Source organism: Cyprinus carpio, chromosome A4 (assembly GCF_018340385.1).
Source record: "Cyprinus carpio isolate SPL01 chromosome A4, ASM1834038v1, whole genome shotgun sequence".
NCBI classification, from domain to species: domain Eukaryota; kingdom Metazoa; phylum Chordata; class Actinopteri; order Cypriniformes; family Cyprinidae; genus Cyprinus; species Cyprinus carpio.
The window spans coordinates 34,793,722-34,804,691 of NC_056575.1; the positions used below are offsets into that span (position 1 = coordinate 34,793,722).

Below are 10,970 nucleotides of genomic sequence, written 5' to 3' on the forward strand. Positions count from 1 at the left end.
TATGGTGGTCATCACCGGAGTGTTTTCCGTGTTACACTCTTCCACCTGTAGGCAGGTGAAATGAAAGGCTTCTCTCTAGTGTGACACTCCTAATGTTGCCTTTAAGGTTGCCCTTTTTAGGGAAAACTATTTCCACAGTTTGCAACTGTATGGTTGTCTTCCATGTGGGCAAGATTGGGTAAAGTTAGCCTCCCCTGCATTTAAAATGACAGGGGCCAATCAGAACCAGGTAATTGTATAATATAAAGGCTGTGAGTAGGCCACCTGGGATGCGTCACTGCTAGCTACCGCTCTTGGGGCGATGTGGGCTTCCGCCTAAAAGGTATGTTTTTAGCTGGGTTTTGGCATAGAATGTGACCGTGCACCTCGTGCATATCAAATTATGTTATTTATTTCTTGTAGTTGGAATCGGATCCTATGTTCGCGACTTCGTGATGTGTGTAGCGCGTCAATTACCCTCCACCTGGATTTATTCACCGACATTATGATTCACGTCAAGTAATGAGTAAACTGCGCTAGTTGCCTATTCACTGGGTGATCAACCATACAACTGTTTTGCTGACCAATTGTCGGTAGTATGATTCTTGTATTTTCACCAAAAAGTGATTCGATTAAAGTAAATTTTAAAATAGTTTGTTTTTAGCACGGACGAACACATGTTTGTTGGGAGTGCTCCGTCTTGTGGTGGTTGGATGATCCTTTTTCTACATGGAGCGGGATTTAAGAATGGCGTGTGTGTATTGTTGCTATTATGTGATAATTGTTTTGTTTTTTAAGAATTTGTGCATGTTTTATAAAATTGGTGTTTTTTGTGTTAGGGGGGGGGGCCCTGTGTCAGGAGGCTGGCCTGTACTCGAAAACCTTGGTGCAAAGGTGCTTGAGCAATGAGATTGGATTGCCGCTTGTGATCACTTGCCTCACGTGTGTGTGTGGGGGTTTTAAAGACATAACTTCACTTTACAGCTATAAGACCTACCTGGCCTCGGTTAAACGGGTTTTAGTCATTTTGTTATTTGTGTGTTCGTTGTATTGAGTCACGTAGTTGTGTTTAGCTCCATTTGAGCTATATTTTTAGCTCGTAAGTGTTCGATTAATGTAAACGAATAATACATATTTTTGTACATTAATACATTCTTTGACACTGGTAACGAACCTGTGTGTCTAAAATCTGTTGTAAGTGGTTAGTTCCCCCTCATATTTAAAGGGGTGGCGTAGATCAGGCATTAATACATCACCGTATAGGGTTTATGTATTCCTAGGGTGCTATCATAAATCTCCATCCGCCTCTGCTACATCAGATTTAATTCTCATGTGGGACTGAAGTATTTCCTTGTTGATCACAAAACCCTTTCCACATTGTTGGCAAGTGTAATGACATGCTAGTTCCACGTATTTTTAGGTCTAAAATTTGCGCTTTTCGTGTGGCAATAATTCTGTCAATGTCAATCTTTGAGCAACTGTAGGATATTTTGTCCAGTTACAAAAATTGTGTTTCTTAAAAACTGCATCAAGGCCCCAAATACTTCAAACATTATCGAAGAATTAATTCATATGATGTCATTTTAAACAAAATAAAGTCGAAAATGAGTTCATTTTGAGTTTATATCGGTTCTACACAGTCGAGTTGAGCGGGTTCCTGAAACTTCCACCTTCTATGACGTGCCATTCCCCACCCCCCCCCATGGTTCTGGTATCTCAGTCTTTGGGGGGTTCGACCATAGAACGTGTCACAAATAGAACGTGTTCAACTAGAACGTGTCGAAAAAGCTGAGCTGGCACAAATATATCAGTGCACCTGTACAATCGCCACGCAGAGACTAAAGATTGAGAGGAAGCGGCATTTCATGTTCCTAGAAAGAAACTGCAATGAAACTTGGTGTTGAACAACCCGGAGTTTATGCAAAAGGCGACACAAGACTAAACATCCGAGACAAAGTTTTTCCCAAAGCCATGACAAGGAAAGAGTAAAGATATAAGGTAACAAATACCTGTTTCAAATAAATGTTACACCACACTGTGCTGCTGTTGTTCTCGTACAATAAGCAAATTTAAATGGGTATACAACAAATAAAATGCCAAACGAAACATAAAATAAATAAGAAATCACGCTTTTACTCTCTATCACAAAAGTAAGTCACGACACCCAAAAAAGGTATGCAGTGTTTATCCAGTTTAACAAAAATGAACACATAATAAATAAATAATACTAAACTTTCTACCATGGAAGCGGGATTAAATACATAAAATAGCCAGTGCGGGAAGTGTCGTAATGTTCAAAAGTGATTCTTTTGCCCCCAAACGAAGAATGAAAACAAACTTTGTTTGAAGTATATTGTTGGGCCTTCAGGTTGAAGTTACTGACAATGATTAGTGTTTGGACAAAAACCCTGTCAGAGGCCTTATTGATGTCGTTAGTGCAGATAAAGTGGAACACCTCTGAACCAATCAGAGCCGTGTTTAAGATGTATGTAAATAGCTTTCGTTACCCGAGTATATGAAGCTAGAGCTATTGCTCATTGAAAATAAGGTTAACTGTACTCAAGAGTAAAGATGCGGACATGTTTGACTGCAAGATTAAATCCAGAGAATATCAAGTAGGTGACAAAAGTATTGGCATTTATTACCCATTTGACTGGTCCTGATCAGTCTCAAAACAGATTTTATTGGACCACTTAATGACGATTGTGAAATGTTTTCCCAGTAACAACTATTTACATTAAACCCTGCACTGATCGCACGGAAGACATATAGAAAGTTTGTCATTATTTATTAAAATTTTACGTTGTTACGTGGCTGTGGTGTCTTTTTTTCCTTTCCTTTCCCTTTCTCTGATGTCCTAGAGCCCCCGGAGATCTGAGGGTGAAATGGAAGAGTGGGTTTGCAGGAGGGGTATTCCCAAAGCCTTAATGTATCTACTTGTGTGGATGTTGGCAAGCGTCTGTGCCTCGCGGGTTTTTAAGGAGGACGAGGACTGTTTTCCTGGGAGACTCGGTAGCCTACAATAACACAGGTGTCTGTTTCTATAAAGCTCGGCAAGTCCCAACTTTGCAAGGACAGTTCTCTGTGCTTCTGAATTCAGTCCCCTGTATACGTTGTCATATATTGAAGAATTGACCACTTATGACAGTATAAGTAATTATAATCATTAAGAATGTCCCCACTGGATGCAACACAAGGCCTTGTTTATACTGGGTTTTATTGTTTTTTGTCTTGTCTAGCTGGTAAGGGTAAGGGGTGGCCTTTACTCACATGCTTGAGGATTTGGGCCAATATCAATGCACTGGATAGCTGGGCACTAAGCGTACACCTTGAGGTTCAGAACGAAGAGCTTTTGTAAAATTCACACGACGCGTTTCAGAAAAGGTGGGGCATAAAGGAGCAACCCAATAATGTACATGATGTGGAAAGTAAAGGAGTTTTTTGAACCTCAACCACAAACATTTTATTACACCACATAATTTCTTTTGTAGTCAATTCCATTTACCCCCTTTTATGTGGTTATACATGCTTCAGTCTACTGCAGGTTTCGTCTATTAACTGGAAAAGATACTGTTTTAAAAGTAGCTGAGCTAATGGTAACTATGCTAAAAATGTAGTTACGTACTTGGATTACTGCTCTCCCAAACTGGATAACTTAAACATTATTTAGTTCAGGGAATGTTTTAATGTTATAAACACTTTTACATGATAAGTTGAAAAATCAATTACAGACATGTAATACTCACATTTCTCATTATGTAAAATAAAGTGATTGTTAGATATTGTTGCATAATTAAGTGATAGAAATGTAGGGTTTTCATTGTTATTAATTCAGAAGTAGATTTGAGGGTTTTATAACTCTTTTTGTTTCAGAGTACTTCTGGCACATGGTTTCAGTACAGCTGGACATATTTTGGACATTTTTAGATCAAATGAGTGAATTCAGCCCTTTAGTAAATGAAAAACCAACCTGTTTGTTTCTCAGTATCTTCTTGTTTGACTCTGAAGGTTTCTTCAATCTTCATGTCCTTCATGCTCCTCTATTAATAAAGGCCATCTTTATAATTGGTGTGTCACGTGGAAAGACTCTCAGTTTTTCTGTTTAAGATGAGTAATAATTAACAGTAACAAACATAAGTCCAAACTAATCTGTCTGCGTCTCAATCAGCTCCCTAGTTCAGTAGTTTCACGCCACATGGTGAGGGACGTCCAGTCAGAGTGAGAGATAATGCCGAGACTTAAACACCTGAAGAGAGAGAAAAATAAAATCAAAATTAAAGGTTATTATTTGTAATAAGATTATTTGGAATTTACTGATTTGTAGGATTATATTTAATAGATTACACGTTTGATGAAACATTTGTAGACTAGTTTATAAAAGTTATCATTACTAACTTTTTTTTAAAATGAAAAAACTAGTGGTGGAAATTTTTGATTCTTTCAAGAGATTCGTTCATTTTCAGTTCTGTTCACTAAAATGATTTGTTCAGATTCATACACTAATTCATTCAGTGATCCAAACTGTTCTTTCTTCATATTACACACAAAATATCCAGCAGGTGGAGAAAAAGAGTGTCTTATGTGTTATGTCTTAAGTCAACGAACGTATTCACTATTTACAAAAACTGATTTAGCTTTATTAAAATGTGTGCATAATCGCATTCAATAAATAAAGTCTAAAGTCAATTCAGAGAACAAAGCACAAAGTTTTCTTGCATAATTAAACATTTTAATTGTTGGTCAGACAGTTCATATATTCTATATTCACATTCATAAATCGGGGATTAAACGTGGAGTTATGTTCTGGGGTATGCTAAATATGAAAACAAGAGTATGTGCAGTAGCCTACCCTAAGACTGCGCTTTGCATTTTGTGAGATTGACATGCTTAAAATGGCCGACTGATCCGCGATTGTACTCTCATTCATTTTGTTCACGAACGAGATAAGCTATGTACCAGTTCATTTCATTCACGAACGAGATGTACCAAATTATTCAACTCGTTCACGAACAACATGGGTACCAGTTTCAGTCATTTCATTCATGAACGATCTCTAAGATCTCTTGATCTCGTTCAGACTGATGAAACTCGGTCAGTGAAGGCGTATTCGTTCACTACATTCAACAAAATCAACATACTCCGTCACATGTCATACTCGAAAGCTGTTGGCTCGAGGTTGAGTAATACTTTGACAGGATGAAAACGGTTCACAGATACCCAGTTCACCCTGAGCTCCACTGCATGCCGCCGCGCTGCTAAGTGAGGAACTTCAGTGAACAAGAAATATGAGTCAGTTGGATTACGAGAACAATTCGTTCACCTAAAAAGATTTGTTCAAAAATAACAATTCGTTCACAAACGACACGTCACGCATAGAAAAAACTACAACAAAATAAAAACATGTACAATTAAAACAAGAAATTCAAATAAAATGAATAAAGATAAAAAATAAATGATCTATACAGATATACAAGTTGGCAAGAATACAAAGAAAAAACAACTAAATGTCAATATTCCAAAAGACAACGTATATAAGATCACTTTTTAAATAAATTAAAATCTTTAGTAGCACATGTAATTATATCTTTAATTTTTTTACAATACTATAATAATCAATAATTTTTATAGAATCCATATATGAATGAAAAATGAACAATAAAAACCTTCAAAGAAGGATTAGTATAATTTATTTTACTTTTATGAATATGAAAGTTTACCAAATAACAAAATCATAAGATTCAGCATAAAGTTTACAGATATACTTTTTTGATTCAAAATAAAATAAAACATATTTTGAAGTACAAATCACAACTACTAACCAGTTTTCTCTGACAAACAAGGATAAATCTTCCAAAAATGCTAGTTGTAACATTCATAAAAAATATGTACCAATTTTTCTGGCTGATCCGAACAAAATGAACAGTTTCCATCAATACACATTTTGACAAGAGTATAATTACTTACATAAATGCTGTGAAGGATTTTCAAATATTCCTAAATTTGTTAGAAATACAAAAGAAATCGAAAAGGGAGTGACCAAGCTTTTTTCCACATAATATCTGTGAAGCAAACGTTCCAGAAGAATTTTCCGCTAGAATTTAGCCAGGGTCTCTACTTTTATAAAATAATGTGTTTAATAAATTTATTTGTACACTTTTTACAGTGTTCTAGGGATATCCCACCCCCAAATTAAAAATTTGGTCATAAGTCACTTACCCCCCAATTTCTTTCCAAACCCGGAAAAAGCTTTGTTCATCTTCAGAACACAATTTAAGATAAATCACAGTGACGAGGTCCAGGAAAGCATGAAAAGCATCGTCAGAATATCTGATCTGCCATCAGTGTGGTTCAACCGTAACGTTATGAAGCGATGAGAATACTTTTTGTAAGCGAATAAGACTTTTTTTTATGACTTTATTCAACAATTTGTCTCCTCTGTCCCACGACACAAGGATTCATTTCTGTGTGTGGATTTAAGCTTTGATTTGAATGAAAACAGTGCATCGGTGCAGCCAGAGACACAGAAGAGTGAGAAAAGGCCAGCTGTTGAAATAAAGTGCATTCAAAAGTTTTATTGCAGTTACAGAAAAGTCTATTGTCAATACTTCATACCGTTATCCAGGTTTTATTTTGATGGCAGATGGGACTATTGTCATCGGTGCTTAACCAGGTTTCATGGGCGCTTCCATGGACCATGGACAGTATTATTTCTTTGGCAGGTTTCTATGGGGACAGTCTCAAGCTCCCGGAATTTTCATCCAGAATGTAAAATATCTTAGAAAACATTGTGTTAAAAATTGAAGATGAACAGGGAGCTTTTTACGGATTTCAGGAACTAAATGGGGGTGACTAGTGATTAATGACAAAATTTTCATTTGGGCTGAAGTATTCATGTTTAATGTCAACCCCATTTTAAACAAAGTACAGGTTAGATCGACAGATGACTACTGTATAAGACAACACATGACTTCAGTAGGACCTGGTGGGAATGGCTTTTATGCCAGAATTATATTCTTTATATTTAATTAGAAATAACATTTCTTTTTTAGATTGGTCTAACATGATGAAAAAAAAATCGCCACAAAAGATAAAAATAAAAACCTTTATCTATCCAATTCTTTGGGTCAATAAGAAAGATTTCCAGTAACCGCCTGAGAATTCAAACTGTCATAATACAAAGCTTTATTCCACAGCAATAATAAATTATTCCTGTGGTCACAGAGAAAACTGTGCTTGTGTACATAACAGCAGTTGTTTACTTTTAATCCAACATTCTTTTTTTTTAAGAAGCCCTGACACTGATGGACAGTTATTAGACACAGCCACCGCAGGTTTTATTTTCAAAATGTATTTATAAGAGTAAATAACAAGGCGAAATTAACTAGGGACCCTGACGCCTCCTTCCATGTCGAATATGCCAATACCTTAAAGCAAAAATACAATTCTTGTTTTAAAATATTAAAAATGGTATACATAAAACTGTTTGAGTCTGAAGTCACTATAACTTTCTAGGACCTGAGTGTTCTCATTACATAAAAAGTAAATAATAAATGCCTTTTACACCCCAATAATATAATGACGCCATTCTAACTTTTACACTTTGAGAGTGTACACCCTGTATAAAGGAAGTAAACAGTCAGTTAAAACAAATAATTAAAATACAAATAAGAACGTGCCTAGAGAATGTTAGTGTGAATCACGTGAATTCACTGTATGAATTAATGCAATCTTTGTCAGAGCCAAATAGTGAACACACTCATGTCTCTTGCTTTTTTTGATTTTGTAGCTCGTTACATCATTAACTGTGCTTCTATAGACATTATCTAATATAATAGCCCATACATAAAAGGGTTTCTGGTTGCTGTACGGGTGACAAGGGATTCAGAACGATATGAAAAAACGTTACCAGTATTTTTAATCAAGAGACCTTGATAATATTTTAATATTAGGTAATACCCAAAACTGAGTTTCCTCCAATTACATATTTTCCCATAAACCTTAGACCGAGTTCATAGAAACTAATCACTTGGTTTACATACTAAAACAATGTTCTTGGCAGAGCCGTGCGGAACGGAGACGAAACAATCAAAAAAAAAAAAAACGTATAGCTTTATTCGGATTATTTTTTTTTTTTGCTTTGGTAGATGAAGGTCCACAAGGGGCTTTCGCGGGCACGTATAGAAAGTGACGTAAAGTTCCCGGTGTTTAGGAGTCTTACACAAACCTCTTCATACACGCGGACCACATATTATACTAGACAAGCCAGATAGCTCCAGTTACAGAGGAATCTTCACTTTGGGGTTACAGGGAAAATAAATATGCACGTTTCAAGACCTCAATCGCTGTTCATCACGTACAGCTTTCATTAGTTAATACCCCTGAGAATTCAACACAATGTGTACCTACCAAAGTGACATCCCTTTATCAAACTCAGGTTTGCTCATAAAAATATACTCTTTGATTATACAGAATAATACAAGTTTATTCCAGATATAATACTGGTGTGGAGAAAAACTGTGCGGTAAATGCTAAAAACAAAATTTAACAGACAGTTTTTAATTTGTAATCACACATTAACAAAAAAGCGAGAGACCACTAAGTTGGTCAAAAACAGTACTAGCCACTCTGTATATCCACACATGTATTTCAAGAAGGAAGGGTTTTAAATGAAGGCCTGCTTTTAAAATTTAAAATGACCATATCTTTGCTACCACTTAATATTGCCTCTTCCTGTTGAACTGTTAGGCCTATATATAAAATCAACAAAATTCAGGCGAAAATTCAGTTCCATTTTGAAAAGTTGTATCAAATTATAAGACAGTTCAAAAAATCTAAATAATCAAGAACACCAGATTTTTATATGATCACCATTAATAGGCTGCGCGATATTGAAAAAAATTGCGACATGTATATGCGCCCACTACTATTGTTCATATGAAAATAAATTTTATATTTGTCATATATGAGAGCTTGTACGTGTGAGAACTTTCCATTAGGTTTTGCTTACTTTCACAGTAGGCATGTTCGAATTTCCTGTGCATATACCACTATTAATAAACTCGCTTTACCTATTTGTTTTAGTCCCTAAAGCCTATAGTCTGAGAAAGTTCAGACCGACGATTAAAAGGCTGTAGAACAGTTTTGTATTATGGCTAAACTGATAGAACAGTCAGTATTACCATGTTATTAAATAAAGTATTTAATGCTTACCAATTGTTTTTTCGCGCGCCTTACAAGATAGTAGCTACATACCACATTAAGTGTTTATAATGGCCCCAAACATGGCATTAAACTATAGCCCACAAAGCTGACTTAGCCTAGAAATTAGTCCAAGAATAAAATCGTATTTCTATAAGATTGAATAAGTGTTTTTACCAGAAGTAAACACTGTCTCTGTGTTCTATATTATAATCTGTATTAATTACTGAATTTAGTTTTCCATCCCATGAAACCTTTGTCAGAGCTGCTGCGAACATTTGTTGAAAATAGTTGAGCCCTACTTTAACATCTGTAGTGACACATTCATGTCTCTTCGCTCCAAAAACCAGACCGCGCGGATCCAGTATTTGACCTCACCGGCCTTCGTTTCTCAGCTGTTTACATTCGTTTAGTTAAAAACATCAATAACTGCCCACTGACTTTATGAGTTAAAACAAAAAGAACTCGTCGAGATTAGTGATTTCTACAAGTGTAAAGTTTATGTTCAAACATGAGAGACCCCGCGAAAGACGAGAACACCAAAGAATTTTTGTTTTCTCCACACCCCAAAACTTACTGTTCCACCACTGAACCTTAACTCTTTTTAACGTCGAGAACTCTCTCTGATAAAATGTGATATTAGAGATACCTTCAGAGCACAAGCTTTTAAGAGATAAATCCTCTTGTAACCAAATATTAAATCTGCTCTTTTCTGATCACAGGATTAATATTTAGTGAGATTCTGTCCTGTTCACTTCTAGAAACAGACAACAAAACTAAACAGATCGAGCATCCTTTACGAGGATATTACAAATGGCGGATTTGTCTTCACAACAAACAATTCACATTTTTTGTAAATTCAGGCAAAGACCCGAGGCACTTTAAAAACAAATCTAAAAACAAGTACTCGATGATGAAACTGATTCAGATTCAGAGAGAGAGATGAGCACCGTTTCTGTTACTCTTGCGCTTTACAAAATACCCTTCATTAATAACACTTAATAAAGTATTACAGTAACACAGTCGGTAACAATTCATTACTAAGTTTTATATACAATTCTCCGGAGTAGTTGTATCGATTTAAACACATTAAATGGTTAAAATCACACACCTTTCTTCAACCGAATCACAGACGCGGGAGCGCGCGCAGCCTTATGACGTCACATCGCCAGAGCAGAATAAAAGTCCTGTTCGTGAAATGAATTGAATGAACTGCAGAGCTGACAAAAGATCAAAACTGATCTTGATCTCCAAATTACAGGGACTGGAAAGAACTTATGAATATTTCAAACTCATAGAGATTTTATAGAACAAAATTAAATTTGTGGCTGCAGAGAGCTTTAACTATTTAGTTTCTTAACTGAAACTGAATCTTTATGCCAGGTGTATTAATCTTATTCCCTTTCAGTTTCTCCCAAAATATAAAGCCAATTAATCAAAGTTCAGCTTTATTTGTTTTAAAGTGAATTTCATTACTGAGTACTGAGACTGTACATTGATGGTGATCTTTGACCGTCTGAATGGTCAAATCTTTCATTAAAATGGTTAAAATAATTTATTCTAAACATTAATGAAAATCATAAATGTGATTTATATTTCCCCAGACTAACTTTATCAAAATTGGCAGTATATAATTTGTGCTAAAATTATAATGTAAACAAGCTAAACTGTTAAGATCTCAGATTTCAATGATTGGAAATTGATTTACAAACATCACTTTCATGAAAAACAGAAACACACTGAAAATTAACAACAAGGATTGGATGAAAGAATAATATGGTCTGACTTTGATC

The 10,970-nt window shown here is 35.5% G+C and overlaps 1 protein-coding gene across 2 annotated transcripts in view; it reads right to left on the minus strand.

Annotated features, from left to right (window-relative positions):
* The window catches only part of LOC109062990 (gastrula zinc finger protein XlCGF7.1-like), a 972,510-nt gene extending 962,171 nt beyond the window's left edge, over window positions 1–10,339 (minus strand). The window contains exon 1 of one of the 2 annotated variants that reach the window (XM_042745588.1): window positions 10,289–10,339. The gene's annotated coding sequence lies outside the window, so the exon portion shown is untranslated. The remainder of the gene's footprint in view (window positions 1–10,288) is intronic. The other variant, XM_042745579.1, reaches the window with a different exon arrangement.
* Between the last annotated feature and the right edge of the window lie 631 nt (window positions 10,340–10,970).